At 35.2% G+C, this 20738-nt stretch overlaps 1 protein-coding gene and 1 pseudogene across 3 annotated transcripts in view; one reads left to right on the top strand and one right to left on the bottom strand.

Annotated features, from left to right (window-relative positions):
* The window catches only part of SPATS2 (spermatogenesis associated serine rich 2), a 197271-nt gene that overhangs the window by 16419 nt on the left and 160114 nt on the right, over positions 1–20738 (top strand). The window lies entirely within an intron of this gene.
* LOC119541839 lies at positions 13432–13909 on the bottom strand (annotated as a pseudogene).

The raw sequence follows: 20738 nt of genomic DNA, 5'->3' as shown, positions 1-20738 counted from the left end.
CGTTTTTCTGGCACGGTACAATCCTGAAAATGATTTGGTAGGATCTGAATGAGTGCTGAGTGTCAAGGTTTTTGGTATAACTTGATTTTACTCTTCCTTTCCTAATAGTATCAGAAGATCTAGTTTGATTCTGAGTGATGAAAAGCTGTTTTGTGAAACCAGTAATTCCAAAGAGACTAGTGGTATTAGAGATATTTTTAATTTGGGATGCATGTTACCAGACCGAGGTGGTGGATTCTTTGCCCGATGCTCTCAAATGACCGATTACTGAGACACTGGAGTTTCAGAGAGAGAGAGTTTATTGCTAGGTGTGAAGCAGGAGAGCAGATGGCCCATTGGCCCAAGGTCTGTCTCCCTGAGCTGCAGTAATTCTGATAGTTTTATAGTATTAAAAGATGGGTGAGTTTTAGGAAACCAAGCACAATGGCCCCAGATGATGTAATTAGAGGTGATTTAATTATTGAGCATGTGTAGATTGGTTACATGTTTAGTCACAGTATGTATTTAAGAAAATGGTGGCCTTAATATGATGATGGGTGTGATTTTTAGTATTATAATGAGGTGTAAGTCACTTACAGTTTAAAGTCTAAGCTACTGTGCTTATCAGGTGGGCCCATTTTGGTTAGATCCAGCTTTGGTTATCAAGATAACTTTGGACTTGGGGTGGGTTAGTTCTGGGTTGACCTAAGGCCCTTCATTAGTAAACATTAGGGGCTGTCTTTAGTGATCATAAGAGTCTAAAGTCGGAAAAACTGGATAAATGGGTACAAGTGATGGTTAGTCCTAAAGTTTTACAATCACAGGGCACAAGATAAAGGCTATACAATCATTATCAGAGCTCAAGGCAGCTGGATTACAGTTCAGAGATTTCAGATATTTCCTTCTGTCTACTCTAATATCCCACAAAGTAAAAAGAAAAATCTATATGATGATTTAGTAATCATAATCATCCTTTAAATCCTAACTTCTTAGTTATACTCAGAAAGCCAGATGGTTTGAGCATTGGTTTATATATGCTCATTTTCTCCTTGTATTAATGAATTTGAAATATATTGTTGATTTAATGTTTAGTTTAAGTATTCATTTCTGGTTTGGGCTTCTTTAAGAAGTGTGTATATACTTGAATTGAGTTATTTCTTTAAGGAATATTTAATAATTCTGTCTTGTTATCTGTCACACACACAAATAGAAGACAACTATTATTTTGAAAGCAATAGATTTTTTTTTTAATCATCATTTTATTGAGATATATTCACATACCACGCAGTCATACAAAACAAATTGTACTTTCGATTGTTTACAGTACCATTACATAGTTGTACATTCATCACCTAAATCAATCCCTGACCCTTCATTAGCACACACACAAAAATAACAAGAATAATAATTAGAGTGAAAAAGAGCAATTGAAGTAAAAAAGAACACTAGGTACCTTTGTCTGTTTGTTTGCTTCCCCTACTTTTCTACACATCGATCCATAAACTAGACAAAGTGGAGTTTGGTCCTTATGGCATTCCCAATCCCACTGTCACCCCTCATAAGCTACATTTTTATACAACTGTCTTCGAGATTCATGGGTTCTGGGTTGTAGTTTAATAGTTTCAGGTATCCACCACCAGCTACCCCAATTCTTTAGAACCTAAAAAAGGTTGTCTAAAGTGTGCGTAAGAGTGCCCACCAGAGTGATCTCTCGGCTCGTTTTGGAATCTCTCTGCCACTGAAGCTTATTTCATTTCCTTTCACATCCCCCTTTTGGTCAAGAAGATGTTCTCCATCCCACGATGCCGGGTCTACATTCCTCCCCGGGAGTCATGAAAGCAATAGATTTTTAAAATATTTTTATGATTATACAGATGTGAACTGGCAGAAAAAAACTTTTGGATCAGAAATAGCTTTTGTCAAATGTAGGTTTTTTGTTTTATATGCAAATGTAATGTCTGTCTATTCTGTTGGTGGCTATAATTAACAAAAGTAGTTCAGACTAAAGATTCTAAGTATTTCTGAAATGGTGAAACTTCTATTCTAGAGACACTCCTGTATTTATACTAATGCATCAAGAAAAAAACAGTTGGAATATAATTTCAAAGAATTCTTTCATGAACAACCAACTTTAATAATGACTTCTAAAACAGGAGAGAGACAAGACTTAAATAATGGATGAGAGTTTTGCTTGGCTTTCCTTAAATCTATTGATGGGTGGAAAAGAATGTCTCTTTCCCTTAAGTTTTTGCATTAAAATAGTCATTTTCAATATTTACTACAAATTGTATGAAATTCATTGTTAAAGGATAAAAAATAGGTAAAATCATGACTTTCATTCAAATATAAAATGAACAATGTAAAAGATGCTATTTATGAGAGAACCCGTACGATGTTAAAAGTCGTTCAAAGGAAAATTCAGTGTACGATATTCACATTAAGCAATCAGAAAGTCTGAAGTGAACTTACAAATCAGTGCAAACCTGAAGTTTTCCACAGGGATGTGAGAGAAATCAGTCCTCCCTCCACTGCACAGAATTTATTTTTATGTGTATGGGCAACAATACTTTGTATTGCTATCGATTATCTATAGGTTATAGTATTATAAAAGAGTTCAAAGGCTGTCAAGGATGCAAACCCCCTAGAGTCAGTTAACTAGAAAGGCTGCACATTACACAACATCTAAATTTCCACTGAAGACAATAATCTTTACGGTCCACTTGAAACTCTTTCACAAATTTTCCTGGCACCATAAAAGGACAAATAAATAACTGTATTTTGATTTTTGACAACACTCCAATGTTTGGTAGTCTTAGGGTCTATTACTCCTTGTAAATAAAGTCAGTTTTGTAAAGTAAACAAAAATTAACATACTATTCAGTAGATAAAAATTTATTTGGTATTTTCATCAACATTAGTTTTCCTCAGATTAGTGTTGAATTCTGGAGTACTGGCAGATACCCAAACTTCAGCATCAGATTGTTATGTAACAAGTCATGTATAACTATCCAGGAAGGATGACAATACATATCTACTTTGAACTTCTGAATATGGTAAAGACTTCTGTACTGGGTTGAATAGCTTCCTCCCAAAACTCATGTCCACCCAGAACCTCAGAATTTGCCCTTACTTGCAAATAGGGTGTTTCAGATATAATTAGAGTTAAGATGAGGCATACTGGATTAGGGTGAGTCTTAAATCCAATGACTGGATTAAATCCAATGAACTCTGGCTAATACAGTATTTCATTTCCTTTATTGTGAAATTTCTAATTGAATAGTTAAAGGTTTTGGCCTCTGCTTTTTCACCATCTGCTCTCATAGTAGAAGAAGATGGAAATTTGGACATAGAGGGAAATGGCCATGTGAAAATGGAGGCAGAGATTGGAGTTATACTGCCATAAGCCAAGGAAAGCCTCGGGATACCAAAAGCTGGAAGAAGCAAAGGAAGATAGATCCTTCCCTGGAGGCGTTGGAAAGACGTTTTTTTTTCAGACTTCTAGCCTTCAGAACTGTGAAGAGAGTAAATTTCTGTTATTTTAAGCCACCCAGTTTGTGATACTTTGTTATGGTGGCTCTGGGAACTTTCTCACTACAGTTCTTTAACTTCATTTGCAAAGTGGAAGAAGTAACACCTTTTGGGAGGTGCATTCTATACCTTTTTCAGTCGTTTTGTTTGTTTGTTTCCCTTTATCTCCAGTAAGCATACATTTTGTAGATTTTGTAATATTTTGTAGATATTCAGTTACTAAAGAAGAGTAATAATTTCAAGGGAGGTAAAACTTCCCATGCTCTAATTTAGTCCTTAAATGTACATGTTAACTTTAGCAACTTCTCAGTGTTAAAGATTTTTAAACCCGATGGTTGAACCAGGGAGGAGGACATGGAATTGACATTATATATGCTAAATCCATGCTATGTAATTTTAACTGGGCCTTTGCTGCTTGATCTTTTTATTGACCTCATTTATTCTCTAGCACTTTTCTGATGTTGAAGAAGCAGGTATATAGTGGAAAGAAATGAATGTGTAGTTTCAGAGACCTGGGTTTGAATTACCATCCCCTCACTTACCTGCTGTTTGATCTTGGAAATTTTCCCAATCTTAAGCTCTTCAATTAAAATGAATATTATGTATTATTATAAGGAATATCTATATAAAGGATGTAACAGTGCCTGGCACATGGTAGACAGTAAATGTTAGTTTTCTTACCTATTCTTCTCAAGTCTTCAAAGCTTCCTGCTTTCCCTCTTATTGTTTCCATTACTGAAGCAGTTGGAGTCATTGGTATGACCTCCCTTATTGTTCCTCTTTGCTGTCTCTGTATTTTTCTTGTCTTTGTTTCTGAAGTATATTTCTTTTACCTCACAAGGTTGTTGTGAGAATTAAATAAGATGATGTTTATGAAATTCCTTAGTTCATTTCTTGAAATATATTAGGTAGTAAATAAAGATTAATTGAACTTTCTATCTTGTTCCTCTGTTAAATTATTTTCTGCTTCCCCAGTTGTTATTACCCTTCTCTGTAACATGTTTGATCTTTCCTTCTCCCTTTCAAATGTTTTCCCCACTGGGGTCAAAACCCTTTTGCTTGGCTTTTTTAGAACTCTGGCTAATACAGTATTTATTTCATTTCCTTTATTGTGGAACTTCTAATTGAATAGTTAAAGGTTTTGGCCTCTGCTTTTTCACTACCTGCTCTCATAGTAAACCCTGCCTTCTATACCATAATTCTCCCTTGCAACTAAAACAGCACCCTCCCACCCAAGCTCTCACCAGGCTTAATATGTAATAGGCACTCAATGAATAATAATTGAATAATGAATGAAATGAGAAGCTTTAAAATGCTATGTGTAAGAGTCCTCTAATGCTTTCTTTCAGTCAGTGGGTTTAAAGACACCTGCACGGAGGGAGGATTGTGGGAAGATGGTGGAGTAGGAAGCTCCAGGAATCAGTCCTTCCACCAAAACAACTGCTGAGCTGGCAGGAACTGTCTGAATCAACTCTTTTGAAACTTTGGTGTCTAGTGGAACATTCTGAAGTGCCCACAGAAGAGCTGGAGGAAGAGGCTGGTAAATTGTGATAAATAGTGAATTTCACCGTCTGTGCAGCCACTTCCGTTCCCCATCCCTAAACTGCATGCTGGGCAATGGTGGGGACTGCAGTCCAGGCTCCTGCTGTAGCTTGCTGGTGCCAGAATGGGCTTTAAGTACCTAATCCTCCATAATTTGGGCATGTGTGTGGTCTGATCACCGATCAGTGCTTTTGATCAGCTACTTCAGATTGGTGGGGGTTGGAGTTGGGAGCTGCTCTGAGGATAGCCATTGTTCTAACCCCGCAGGAAAAAGCTACAGAGGACTCGAGTCTTGAAGAAATAGTACACACACACACACAAATATTTTTTCTTTCTCTTTTTTTCTTTCCATTCTCCATGTGGGAGCAAAAATAGTTTGGAAAAGTCACAAATTGATGGCTCTAGCTCTCAACAACAACAATAACCTCATTAGGTGGATTCAACAACATATTTGAACAGACAGAAGAAAGGATCTCGGTGAACTTGATGACAAAAAAATTGAAATTAATCAGAATGAGGAGGAGAAAGAAAAAAGAATAATGAAGAAAATGAACAAAACTTGAGGGACCTGTGGGACACCATCAAGTGTACCAACATTTAAATCATTGGACTCCCAGAAGGATGAGAGAGAGAAAAGGCAGAAAAAGTATTTGAAGAAATAATGGCCGAAACCTTCCCAAATCTGATGAATATACATAGACAGGAAGCACAATCAACTCCAAGCAGGATAGACCATAAGAGATCTACACTAAGACACATTATAGTGAAATTGTCAAAATCTAAAGACAGAATTTTGAAAGCGGCAAGAGAGAAGCAAGTGACTTGTCACATACAAGGGAACCCCAATAAATTAACAGCAAAATTCTCATCAGAAACCATGAAGGCCAGAAGACAGTGGGATGGCATATTTAAGGTTCTTACAGAAAATAAAAATGTAGGAGAAATTAAGATAGTTACTCTTAAAAAAGCTAAAGAGTTCGTTACCAGAAAACCCACATTCAAAAAGTTCTAAAGGGAGTCCTTCAGGCTGAAGTAAAAGGACATTAGATGGTAATTCAAAGCCATAAGAAGATAAGGAACATAGGTAAAAGTAACTACATAGATAAGTATAAAATACTGTATTATTGTACATTTGGTTTGTTACTACTGCCCCCCCCCCATTATGACTTAACAGGCAAATGTGTAAAATAACATTAAAAAAATAACAGTAATTAACCCATTAAATTTTAACATAATATATTACATTTTTATGAAAAAGTTATATTTTCCAGTTTAAAAATTTAGTGAAAAGAATGACATTACCTTTCTGAAAATATTTTTAGAATTTTTATTTCATTAACATATTTACAAACTAAGTTTTCCACCTTTAACCATGTTCAGATATATAATTCAATGATGTTATTACATTCACAATGTTGTGCAGCCATTGCCATTATCCATTACCACTACATTTTGATCCCCCCCAATACTGTATGAATTAAACTTTTAACTACCCCTACCTTATCCCTCCCCAGCCCTTGGTAACTTGTATTCTAGCTTCTGTCTGGCTTATTTCACTCAACATGATGTCTTCAGGGTTCATCTATGTTGTTACGTGTATCAGAACTTCATTCCTTTTCATACATTTCAGTATATGTGTATATCACATTTTGCTTATCCATTCATCAGTCGAGGGACACTTGGGTTGCTTCCATCTTTTGGCAATTGTGAATAATGCTGCTGTGAACATTGGTATGCAAATACCTATTTGAGTCCCTGCTTTCAATTCTTTCGGGTATATACCTAGAAATGGGATTTCTGGGTCACATGGTGATTCTGTACGTAACTTTCTGAGGAGTGGCCGAACTGTTTGCCCCAGTGACTGCACCATTTTACATCCCCACCAGCAATGAATGAGTATACCTGTTTCTTCATATTCCTTCCAACACTTGTTATTTTTCATTTTTAAAATAGTATCCATTCTAGTGGTGTGAAGTCATATCTCATTGTTGTTTTGATTTGCATTTTGTTGGTGGCTAATGATGTGCATCTTTTCATGTGTTTTTTTGGCCATTTATATTTCCTTTTAGGAGAAATGTCTATTCAAGTCTTTTGACCATTTTTTGATTGGGTTGTTTGTCTTTTTTGCTGTTGAGTTGTAGGGTTTCTTTATAGATTCCGAAAATTAAGCTGGTACCAGACATGTGGTTTCCAAATAGTGTAAAATAAAATTAAATCTATGTTAATGGGCATACAATGTATATAGATATAAATCTGTATAAAGATGTAATCTGAGCCAATAGCAGCATAGGTGTCTACAAGAGACTCACTTTAGGTATGAAAACATGAAGTTGAAATTAAAAGGGTAGGAAAAAAAATTTGATACAAACAGTACTCAAAAGAGGACTGGAGTGGTTATATTATTGTCAGACAAAATAGAGTTTGGGTCAAAAAAGATTTTAAGAGACAAAGATAGATATATACTGATAAAAGATTCAATCTGACAAGAAGGTGTAATAATTATAAACATATAGGTACCTTACGACAGAGCCCCAAAATAAATGAAGCAAAAATAGAATTAGAGGGAGAAATAAATATTTCTACAATAATAGTTGGAGACTTCAGTAAAACACTTTCAATAATTAATAATTAAAAGAACATCTAAACAGAAGAAATAGAGGAAATAGAAGGACTTGAACAACACCGTTAACCAATTAGACCTAATGGACATGTATAGAACACTACGCAATAACAGCAGAATACACATTCTTCTCAATGCACATGGAACATTTTCTAGATGGACAAGATGTTAGTCCACAAACCAAATCCTAAAAAATTTAGAGATATGGGAATCATATAAAGTGTCATCTCAGATCACAATGGAATAAATCTAGAAATCAATAATAGAAAGAAAACTGGAAAATTTACAAATATGTGGAAATTAAACAAAAAAACTATTAACCAGTGGGTCAAAGAAGAAGAAATCATAAGGGAAACTGGGAAATATCTTGAATTTGAATGAAAATAAAAACACAACATACCCCAAAACCTATGGGATGCAGCAAAGGCAGTGCTCCAAGGGAAGGTTATAGCTCTAAATGCCTACATGAAAAAAGATAACAAATCAATATTCTAATTCCACACATAAAAGAAACTAGAATAAGAAGAGCGAAATGAACCAAAACTTAGTAAAAGGGAAGGAGATGAAGATTAGAGTAGTGATAAAGGAAATTGAGAACAGAAAAACAATATAGAGAGTCAACAGAACCCAAAATTGATATTTTGAAAAGGTCAATATAACTGACAAACCTTTAGTCAGACTGACAAAGAAAAAGAGAGGAACACAAATAATTAAAATCAGGAGTGAGAGTGGGGACATTATTACCAACTTGCAGAAATAAAAAGGATTATAAGAGGGTAACATGAATAATTATGATAGCAAACTAGAAAATGTGGATGAAATGGACAAATTTCTTGAACCATGCAAGTTATCTAATCTGACACAAGAAGAAATAGAAAATTTCAACAGACCCCTATCAAGTAAAGAGATTGAATCAGTAATTAAAAACCTCCCAACAAAGAAAAGTTCAGAATTGGATGATTTCACTGAAGAACTCTACCAAACATTTAAAGAAGATTTAGCACCACACCTCCTCAAACTCTTCCAAAAAATAGAAGTGGAGGGATTACTTCCTAACTCATTCAATGAGGCCAGTATTACCCTGATACCAAAGTCGGATAAAGACAACACAAAAAAAAGATTACATAACAATATCCCTCATAAATATAGATACAGAGATCTTCAACAAAATATTGGCAAACTGAATCTGACAAGATATTAAAAGGATTATGCACCATGACAAAGTGGGACTTATTCCAGGAATGCAAAGTTGATTAAACATAAAAAAATCAATCAACATAACACAACAGATTAATAGAATGAAGGGAAAAAAAACCATGATCATTTCAATGCAGAAACAGCATTTGACAAAATCAAACATCCTTTCATGATAAAAACACTCATAGAAACTAGGAATAGAAGGGAACTGTGTCAGCATGGAAAAGGACATTCATGAAAAACCCACAGCAAACTTCATACTCAACGGTCACTGACTGAAAGCTTTCCACCTAAGATCAGGAACAAGACAAGGATGCCTGCTGTTCCCACTGTTATTCAACATTGTACTGGAAGTTCTAGCCAGAGCAATCAAGTAAGAAAAAGAAATAAAAGGCATCCAGATTGGAAAGGAAGAAGCTACATTACTCCTTTTCACAGATGACATGATCCTACATGTAGAAAATACCAAAGATCTACAAGAAAGTTACTAGAACTAATAAATGAATTCAGCAAAGTTGCAAGATAACAAGATAAATAAATATACAGAAGTCAGTTGGGTTTCTGTATACCAGTAATGAATAATTTGAAAAAGAAATCAAGCAAACAATTGCATTTACAGTAGCATCTAGAAGAATAAAATACTTAGGAATAAGTTTAATCAAGGATGTGAAAAACTTGTGTACTGAAAATTATGAAACATTGCTGGATGAAATTAAAGAAGACCTAAATAAGTGGAAAGACATCCTGTGTTCATGGATTAGAAGACTTAATATTGTTAACATGTCTATACTGCCTGTGCCCATTTGAATCTGTTATGTACCCTATAAAAGGCCAAGTTCTTTTTATCGAATCTTGTGGGGGCAGACCAATCGTGGGTGGAATCTTTTGATTAGGTTGTTTCCATGGAGATGTGACCCATCCAATTGTGGGTGGGACCTTTTGATTAGATTATTTCCATGGAGGTGTGATCCTGCCCATTCAAGGTGGGTCTTAATCATCTTTACTGCTCTATGAGAGGATAAAAGGCAGAGACATTTTGGAGAGAGCTCAGAGATGCTTAGAAAATGCCCAGAGACATTTTGGAGACAGCCAGTGAAACCAGAACCAGGAAAGAAGCTAAGATATGAAATCCAGAGTTTGCCCCAGAGAAGCTAAGAGAGGACCCCCAGACTCTTCAAGAGAACTGTCCTGGGAGAAACAAGCAAGGATGCACAGGAGCTGAGAGAGAGAAGCTAAGACAGAAGCTCAGAGACATTTTGGAGAAAGCAATGGAAACCAGAAACTAATCCCAGGAGAGGCCCAGCGGGAGAGGCCCAGCAAGAGAGGCCCAGCAGACTCTGGCCATGTGCCTTCCCTTGTAGAGGAACCCCAGATGCCTTTCTTCAAAGAAGACATTTTCCTGTTGATGTTTTAATTGGGACATTTTCATGGCCTTAGAACTGTAAATTTGTAAACTAATAAACCCCCATTGTAAAAGCCAGTCCATTTCTGGTATTTTGGATTTCTGCAGTTTTAGCAAACTGGAACACTGCCTAAAGCGATCTACCAATTCAGTGCAATCCCTATCAGATTTCTAGCACCTCTTTTTTGAGTACAGAAAAGGCTGATCCTCAAATTCATATGAAATTTCAGGGGGTCCCAGATAGCCAAAACAACCTTGTAAAAGAACAAAGCTGGAGGACTCACTTCTTGATTTAAAAACTTAACTACAAATCTACAGTAATTAAAACAGTGTGATACTGGCATAAGGCTTAATATAAGTTTAATGTTAAGTACAGAGATCAATCCACACATGAATGGCCAAATGGTTTTTGACAAGGATACCAAGTCCATTCAATGGGAAAATAATGGTCTCTTCAACAAATGGTGCAAGGTCAACTGGAAATCCACATGCAAAAGAATGACTGTAGATCCTGATCTTTCACAATATACAAAAATTAATTAAAAATGTATCAAAGACCCAAATACTAAGAGCTAATACTATAAAACTCTTACAGGAAAACAGGGAAGTATCGTCAAGATCTTGTAGTTGGCAATAGATTTGTTAGATTTTACACCAAAAACATGAGCAGCAAAAGAAAAAGTTGATAAAATGAATGTCATAATGAAACGACATTATCAAGAAAGGAAAAAGATGATTTACAGAGTGGGAGAACAATTTGGAAATCATACATCTGATAAGGGTTCAATATCCAGAATATATTAAGTACTCCTACAACTCAAAATATAAAAAGACAGTCCAATTAAAAAATGGGCAAAAGATTTGAATAGACGTGTTTCCAAAGAAGATATTCAAATGACTAATAAATATATGAAAAGATACTCAGCATCATTAACCATTAGAGAATTGCAAATGAAAACCCACTAGGATGGCCATTATTAAAAAAACTGAAAACGACAAGGGTTGGTGAGGATGTGGAGAAATAGGAACCCTTGTACTTGTTGTTGGGAATGTAAAATGGTGCAGCTACTGGGGAAAATAGTTTGATGGTTTTTCAGAAAGTTAAACAGAATTACCATATGATCTGATAATTCCACTCCTATGGATATACACAAAAGAACTGAAAGCAGGGACTCTGATGGATATTTGCACACCAGTGTCAACAAAGCATTATTCACAATAGCTAAGAGGTGGAAGTAACCCAAATGTCCATCAGCAGAAGAATGGATAAACATAACGTGGTATATGCATGCAGTGGAATATTTTCCAGCCATAATAAGAATTGAAGTGCTGGTATGTGCTACAACATGGATGAAACTTGAAGACATTGTATTGAGTGAAATATACCAGACACAAAAGGACAAATATTGTGTGATTTCTCTTATAGGAAATATTTAGAATAAGCAAATTCACAGAGACAAAAAGCAGAATAGTGGTTTTGAGGGGTGGGGGAAGGATGGAATAGGAGTTACTGCTAAGTGAGTATGAGTTTTGGTTTGGAATGATGAAAATAGTATGGAAATAGAAGTGGTGAAAGTTATCCAGTATTGTCAGTGTTCTTAATGTTAAAATATTGTCCATTTAAATTGGTTGAAATGATTTTTATATGATTTATATTTTACCACAACTAAAAATAAATAAAATATAAAAAAAGACACCTGTAAGAAACTATCATATCCAAAGTTATTGGAAACAGATGCTTGTGTATAACAAGAATTTTGTTGTTTTTCTGAGAAACCCATGGTTTTTATCAGATACCATGAAGAAAATTGAAATACTATACTGTAGAGAAAGTTTACCTTCAGGGCAAATTTATTATCATGAAAAGTCAGGCCATTGTCTTCGCTGTTCAGGGATGCTTAGACCTTAGGTTTTGATCCCAAATGTAGCCTTTTTAGCAGCAATCTACAGTTCTGAGATCGCCATTATATTAATTAGTCTGTAGCAGGACAGAGTAAACCATGCTACCCCCCCCCCCTTTTATATATATCTCAGTTGTATTTTTATACTCCCCAGTTTATTTTGAAAACAGTCTTTTCTGGTATATATTGAAATTAATTTAAATTACAGCCATCTCAAATTACACAGAAATTACCTTTATTCACCTATAAATGAAACACTGATAAAAGAACACTTAACATGTTATTTAAGGATTTCAACATAATAGAATCCTCTTTCTCTAGCTTTTGAAACTATTTTTTTCCCATCTAAGCCAACATATATTTGACATTTGGGCTATATGTGCATATGAAAACAGACATTTGTCAAAGTGAGTATAAGATAAAACATCATACAGTGTCCTTTCTGGATATAATTAAGTTTTCGGAGGCAAAGTGGTCCAAATGGGAGCAAAAAAGCTGACTTACTTCTGAAATAAACTAGATAAATAAAAATTAAGACTAATCAGAGATGCTAAAGATTAATTTCATAAATCATGGTCTTTACTATCTGTTTAACGTACAAGTGTGCACTACATGGGTATGTGTGAATTAGAATACTTCCAATCAAGATTGTGAATTCAAATGACTAGGGGTATGTAATTCAATAAAAGGCCCTGGGGTAAAAAGGTGAGAGGTAGTATAGGTGAATAGAGGCCATTTGACTATCAAGTTATCCTTTTCATCCTACTGAAAAGGTAGGTAATTAAAGTCCCATTGGGCTCAGATATTGACTTGGACCTTAAAGTGATGTTTTATTTCATTTTTATTAATATCATAATTAAGCATATTGGAGTGCTGGCTGTCACTGGATTAGTATATTAAGGTTAAACATTGGAAAGAAATGATTGTGTTAGTGCATACAGAATATTTATTTTGTGGTTCTACTATTTTGTTCCACTGTGTTTGTAATTGGGGCAAGATAAGAGGTCCAGTTTGTTTTAGAATATTTAATGTACTGCATAAACTGAATCAAATATTCTTATTAATTCCTCTGCCAAACACAACATTGATTTCCATCTACAATTATTTTTTAAGATAAGAAAAAGTAAGCCAATTGAAAAAACAGTTTTGACCTTGAGCTATTGAAACCTTACACTTAAGCACACTGATTGATTGAAAAACCTAGAACATCACTGTAAAGATGTTAAAACATTGTTGGCTTTCAGCAATGAATGGATGCAGCTTTACTGTGACTTCTCCAAAAATACTTTGCAACACCTAACACACTGCTGGTTCACAGTCTCAAAGTCAGAGTCATTCTCATAATAGGGATCTTCAATAATAAGTTGTTTTTGTGGATCATAGCTCCCAGGTAGTTCAATTTTAGCTTTGCAGTTTTTAACTTGATTACCTTTTCTATTCAGCTCTTTTCAGATTGCTTTCATCCGTACATAGTATAAAATCAAATGTGGCAAAGCCGTCTTTGGTAGCCTGCCAGGCGTTGTGATTCATGAGAATATCATGCTGCTTCATGCAATTTTACCCCCAATAATCAGGAGGGTTTCCTATTTCATATGTGGGTGTTGCAGTACTGTCTGTCCTCCAATTATGTGAAATATTTTGATCAGTTATAAGTTTTCTGAAAACTGCTTCTGCAATGGGTGGTTGACAAATGTTACCCAGACATACAAACAGCACTGACTTGAGCTCCTGTTCTGCCATCTTCTCAGGCACAAAGAGAGGCACAAAATGAAATATAAAATGACCTGGCTGGAATCTCGTATGAGTGTGGCGTATGCGCACTGGCCATGCTGCCCTTTCCATTAATGATAATAGCTAATACGGCACCAGAGGCATATTATTTTATGTATAACCGTACTAGCTTTGGTCAATTTGATTTCTCTATTGCCGTTATAATAGGTAAACTTGTTGACAGTTATTAATTTCGCTTTGTCTACTAGATAGTATTAGTTTGTCAAAAGTTATTAGAGCAAGTTTTTTTTTAATTATAGTAGTCTTCTTATCCATTACTATCAGATCTTATATAGTTTGTTGTTAATTGAAAAAGTTGGTTAAAGGAGGAAGTAAAAAATGTACTTTAAATAAACGTTTTATTTTAGCTTAAAACAAATAAATGTATGTTTATTCACCAGTCTTTTGATATATCGACTGTGAGTCTGAAGATTAGAGTTCTTCATCGTTTTGGCATTAATTAAACACCCTGTAATTCATTGCTTGCAACTTCCAGTTTTAGTTTGTTTGTTTGTTTTTTTAGTTGGAATGAGAACTTAGAAATTTGGAAAGTTCTCTGAGTATAGACTGCTAGACTTTTTATTTTTCCCTAAACTTGTAAATGTCTCACCCATATCTGAATTGATCACAGTTTTTTAAAGTATTTTTTCCAGTCTTTCCAGAGAATTCAACTTCATATTCAAAGAAATAGCAACTTTTCTTACATTTATAGTTTATTAGTGTATTTATTATTTCATTACATCTGGAACACAGCTGGTATTAAACAGGTTTAAGAACAAATATGTAAGACTCTTAGTAAGTATATAGTGTAGTGAGAGCTGAAATGCCCCAGTGTATAAAAGAGCTGTTTTACAGTTAAGTGCCAGTGTTCAGCCAGTGGTATCAGTCAGTGAGTGCTAAAGGGAACGGAGATTATCAGTTACACTGTCAAGTTGGTTAAAAGATAAAAAGACAGTTTATTTCCTTTTGTAGCAGACTTTTTTTTTTTAATGTGTAATATACATTGGAAGTAAAATGCAAAATCCTTAACTGTACAACTTAATGAATTTTTACAAATTGAATGTACCCATGCCACCACTATCCGACATGATAATAGAACTCTACCAGAAACCTAGAAGTCTACCTTCAGCCCTGGCCCAGTCTTTCACCTCTATCATCACTCCCTATTCCCCAACCATTATTCTGACTTCTGTCACTACAGATTATTTGTGGTCACTTAGGAATTTCATATAAATGGAATCATATAGCGTATACTCTTGTGTTTGACATTTTTTTGCTCAGCATTGTTGAGATTCATCCATGTTGTATCAGTAGTCTATTCTTTTCATTGCTGTGAAGTATTCAATTCTGTGAATTTACCATAATTATTTTCTTCCATTGATAGATGTTTAACTTTGTTTCTAGTTTTGGGCTCTTACAAATAAACATTCTTGTACATGTCTTGGTGTACATATACATGCATCTCTGTTGGGTATATTTAGGAGTGGCACTTCTGGGTCAGTGTATGTTTAGTTTTAGTGATTTTGATAAACGGTTTTTTATACTTTTGCTAGTAATATGTGAGAGTTACTCCACATCCCCTATGGCCTTTAAAATATCTTTATTATAATTTATTTATTTATTGTCATTTTGTTTATGTTATAGATTTATTTAAAAAATATTATAGAGAATATCCACGAATATTGAATATTGACAATAACTTACAAGTCTCCTTGCCTTTCAAGATAAACGCTATTCTAAAATTTTATTTTAACTTTTCCTTTTCAGAAAATAGTTCTATAAGAGATATAAGCGTGTCTAAATGATATATTGTCTAGTTTTGGTTGTATTGGAATTTTATAAAATGGGTATCATGCTGCATTTAATCTGGGAATTGTTTTTAACTCGTTTCTAAGATTCATACATATTGTTGCGTAATGTAAGTGACTTATTTTCTCTGCTGTATGATAGTTCATTTAGTGGTAACATCACTGTTCATTCTCCTTTTGATGAACATCTGGATTGTTTTTATTTTCTTACTGTTATTAATAGTACATGTTTTCTGGTGTACCATGAGTAAGAATTTCTCTTTGTGCTTAGGAGTGTACTTTCTGAGTCACAGAATTAATAAATGTTCTATTTTACAAAGTAATGTGTGTATTCCAAAGAAGTTGTACTAGTATACACTGCTACCAGCAATAGATCAGAGATCTTTTACATTATGGCAAAATTTGAAATTATGACTTCAATTGCTTTTAGAGATGGTGCTATTTAGATTTTCTATTTCTGTTTGTATCTGTTAATGTGTTTTTCAAGGGATTTGTTATCTGAGTTTTCAAATGCATGGGGATCAGGTTGCTTATAATATTCTTTTGTTTCTAATATCATTAAGATCTATACTGATTCTTTTAAAAAATTCCTATTAGTATTTTGTGCCTTTTTTTCATCAATATTTCTAGAGCTTTCTTGCTAGAAATCAATTTTTTATTTCTTTTTATCACAGGTACGGCACAGAGTATATTCACATTAAAAACTTATTAACTGATCAGTTAATAAGTTTTTAATGTTAACAAGGGTATTAGAAATTGCTTTTTCTGTTTGCATGGAATCTCCCTTTGTGGATTTGAATCAGTGAATAAAGTTGCTTTTAATCGTGTTGCTTTGTTTTGCCTAATAACTGCCTGGATTCCCTTGAGCTGCTTGCTTATCTCTTCTTTGGGGAGATGCAAGGAATGGAGTTTATATGTGTGTGTGAGGTGGGAATGAAGTGGTTGGTATTGTTTAAAACCATAACTGAAGAGAATTATTCAGCTGAGGATGGTTTGCTTTGGTTGGGTTGGATTATAGCCACCTGCATGAGGAGGAGGATATAGACAGCTCTAACTACCAGCTAGAAGTGAAATAGGAGACAAACGCATGTATTCCTGCTTTGCTCCTTTTTAGCCCCCTCTACACCCACACTTACAGCTGCTACTGATGACTAATATTAAGCAATTGAGGGGCCCTATGTCTTTTATTAGTAGCAAAGAGGAGTTGTGGTATCATATGGCTTCTGATTTTCCACTTAAAATGTATTTTAAATTTTGAAAAATTCTATCTTGTTCCAATTTGGAGTTTTTATTTAAAAAATGGAATTTATTGGTTTTCCAAATGAATTTTCCATTTTCTAAAATAAAATTTAAGGCATCCAGGTCTTACAACTATGGGAGAGCTTTTAGATTAGAGTGTCATAGTGGAGAATGTTAGTGCCAATGAATGAAGACATTTGTTGAGAAAGCAGATTTATGGAAAGGTATTACTACATTCATATTTTTGACCTGAGGAGGTACCTTTTTTGTTCCTAATTCTTTTTTAGCATATATCAGTACATTAATTTGGGCTTTTCTCCTTTTTCATGTTCTGTTTTTTTTTAAGTCTTAATAGGACATTTTTAAAAAATTGAGATTGTTTACAGACCATACAATTATCCAGAGATCCAAAGTGTACAATCAGTTGCCCACGGTACCATCGTACAGCTGTGCATCTGTTCTAGTTTGTTAATGCTTCTCTGGAAAATGGCCAACGGTGTCTGGAAAACCTCTGTTAGCTGGGAAGGCACGTGGCTGGCATCTGCTCCAAAGTTCTGGTTTCAAAATGGCTTTCTCCCAGGACATTCCTCTCTGGGCTGCAGTTCCTCAAAAATGTCACTTTTAGTTGCACTTGGGTTATTTGTCCTGTCTTAGCTTTTCTGGAGCAAGAGTCTGCTTTCAACGGCTGTCTTCAAACTGTGTCTCATCTGCAGCTCCTGTGCTTTTTTCCAGGTGTCCCTCTTGGCTGTAGCTCTTTTTCAAAATGTTACTCCCAGCTGCACTGAGTCAGCTTATTTATATGGCTCCACTGATGAAGGCCCACCGGGAATGGGCGGAGCAACACCTCCATGGAAATTATCCAATCAGAGTCATCACCCACAGCTGGGTGGGGCACATCTCCACAGAAACACTCAAAGAATTACAATCTAATCAACACTGATAATGTCTGCCCACACAAGATTACATCAAAGATAATGGTGTTTGGGGGACACAATACATTCAAACTGGCACAGCATCCATCACCACAATTAATTTTTTTTTCAATTTTTAGAACATTTTCATTACTCCAGAAAAGAAATAAAGACAAAAAAAGGAAACTCAAATCTTCCCATACCCCTAACCACCTCCCTTCCATTACTGATTCATAGTATTGGTATAGTACATTTGTTATTGCTGATGAAAGAATGTTAAAATACTACTAACTCTAGCATATAGTTTGCAATAGGTGTATATTTTTTCCTATATGCCCCTCTATTATTAACTTCTAGTTATAGTGTCATACATTTGTTCTAGTTCATGAGAGGAATTTCTAATATTTGTACAGTTAATCACAGACATTGTCCACCACAAGATTCACTGTTTTATACATTTTCCATCTTTTAACCTCCACCTTTCCTTCTGGTGACATACGTGACTCTGAGCTTACCCTTTCAACCACCTTCACAGACCATTCTGCACTGTTAGTTGTTTTCATAACGTGCTGCCATCACCTCTGTCCAATTCCAAATGTTTAAGTTCACCCTAGTTGAACATTCTGCTCATAATAAGCAACCGCTGCCCATTCTTTAGCCCCGTTCTGTATAACCTGATAACAAATTTCATGTCTGTGAGTTTACATGTTATAATTAGTTATATCAGTGAGACCCTGCAATATTTGTCCTTATGTGTCTGTCTTATTTCACTCAATATAATGCCCTCAAGGTTTCTTCATCAACCCATTTTTTTAAAGACGGTTGTGTTCACACATCATACATTCCATCCTAAGTAAACAATCATTGGTTCCCTGTATAGTCATGTATTTATGTATTCAACACCATCACCACTATCTATATAAGGACATCTCCATTTCTTCCACAAAGAAGGAGGAAGAGTCAAAGAAGGTAGGGAGACAGAAAAAAAAGAAAGAAAAAGAAAACAAACAAACAAACATGGCAGCTAGGAAGGGATAAAAGGAAAGACAGCATTAAACCAAAGTAGAATAAAGAGTCAGGCAACATCACCAATGCCAAGAGTCCCATACCCCTCTCCTATGTCCCCCACCACATGCATTTAGCTTTGGTATATTGCCTTTGTTATTTTAAAGGAAGCATAATACAATGTTTCTGTTAATTATAGTCTCTAGTTTGCATTGATAGTATTTTCCCCCCAATCCCACCCTATTTTTAACACCTTGCAATGTTGACATTCATTTTTTCTACCTCATGTAAGAACATATTTGTACGTTTTCTTACAATCGTTGAGCACCCTGGGTTTCACTGAGTTATACAGTCCCAGTCTTTATCTTTCGTTCTGGTGTCCTACATGCTCCTAACCTTCCTCTTTCAACCATACTCGCAATCATCTTTGTTCAGTGTACTTACATTGCTGTGCTACTATCTCCCAAAATTGTGTTGCAAACCTCTCATTCCTCTCTTTTCCTTTCTGTCTGTAGTGCTCCCTTTAGTGTTTCCTGTAGAATAGGTATCTTGTTCACAAACTCTGTCATTGTCTGTTTGTCAGAATATTTTAAGCTCTCCCTCATATTTGAAGGACAGTTTTGCCAGATGTAGGATTCTTGGTTGGTGGTTTTTCTCTTTTAGCATCTTAAGTATATCACACCACTTTCTTCTTGCCTCCATGGTTTCTGCTGAGAAATCCACACATAGTCTTATCGGGCTTCCTTTGTATGTGATGGATCACTTTTCTCTTGCTGCTTTCAGGATTCTCTCTTTTTCTTTGACATTTGATAATCTGTTTATTAAATGTCTTGGCATAGACCTATTCACATCTATTCTGTTTGGGGTATGCTGTGCTTCTTGGATCTGTAATTTTATATCTTTCATAAGAGATGGGAAATTTTCATTGATTATTTCCTCTATTATTGCTTCTGCCCCCTTTCCCTTCTCTTCTCTCTTCTGGGACACCAATGACACATGCATTCTGTGTCTCGTGTTGTCATTTAATTCCTGGAGACATTGCCCATATTTTTCCATTCTTTTCTCTATCTGTTGATTTGTGTGTAGGCTTTCATGTGTCTTGTTCTCAGTTCCTGAGTGTTTTCTCCTGCCTCTTGAGATCTGCTGTTGTATGTCTCCATTGTGTCTTTCATCTCTTGTGTCGTGCCTTTCATTTCCATACATTCTGCCAGTTGTTTTTTCGAATTTTAAATTTCTACCTTATGTACACCCAGTGTTTTCATTATTATGCGTCATCTCTTTTGCCATATCTTCCCTAAACTTTTTTGAATTGATTTAGCATTAGTTGTTTAAATTCCTGTGTGTCAGTTGAAGTATAAGTTTGTTCCTTTGGGCCATAACTTTGTTTTTCTTAGTGTTCATGTTCTTTTATAATAAACGAATGAGAATTGTATTTATTAGTAAACTGGTGATATTGTGGAACTCTTGTTGACATTCTTACAAACAATATACTTTAAAAATGAGAAAAGAAGAAAATTGTGGGAAGATGGTGGAGTAGGAAGCCCCAGGAATCAGTCTTTCTACCAGAACAGTTACTGAACAGTCAGGAACTTTCTCAATCAACTATTTTGAAATTCTGGAGTCTTGTAGAACACTTGGTAGCATACAGGGAAGAGCAGAAGGAAGAGGCTGATAAATTGCAGTAAAAACTGGTGAATTTCTCCCATTCCCCTGCCTCAGGGCAGGCAGCAGTGAAGTCCTCAGTCCTGGCTCCTGGTGCACCTTGCTGTTGCCAGGGTGGAATATAAGGTCCTAGATCCCCAAGGTCTTTGGGTGTGTCGATCCAATAGCTGATCA

Source organism: Choloepus didactylus, chromosome 8, assembly GCF_015220235.1.
Source record: "Choloepus didactylus isolate mChoDid1 chromosome 8, mChoDid1.pri, whole genome shotgun sequence".
In the NCBI taxonomy this organism is placed as follows: domain Eukaryota; kingdom Metazoa; phylum Chordata; class Mammalia; order Pilosa; family Megalonychidae; genus Choloepus; species Choloepus didactylus.
Note: the sequence above shows the minus strand (reverse complement) of the source record. Positions and strands in the feature narration are given on the sequence as shown.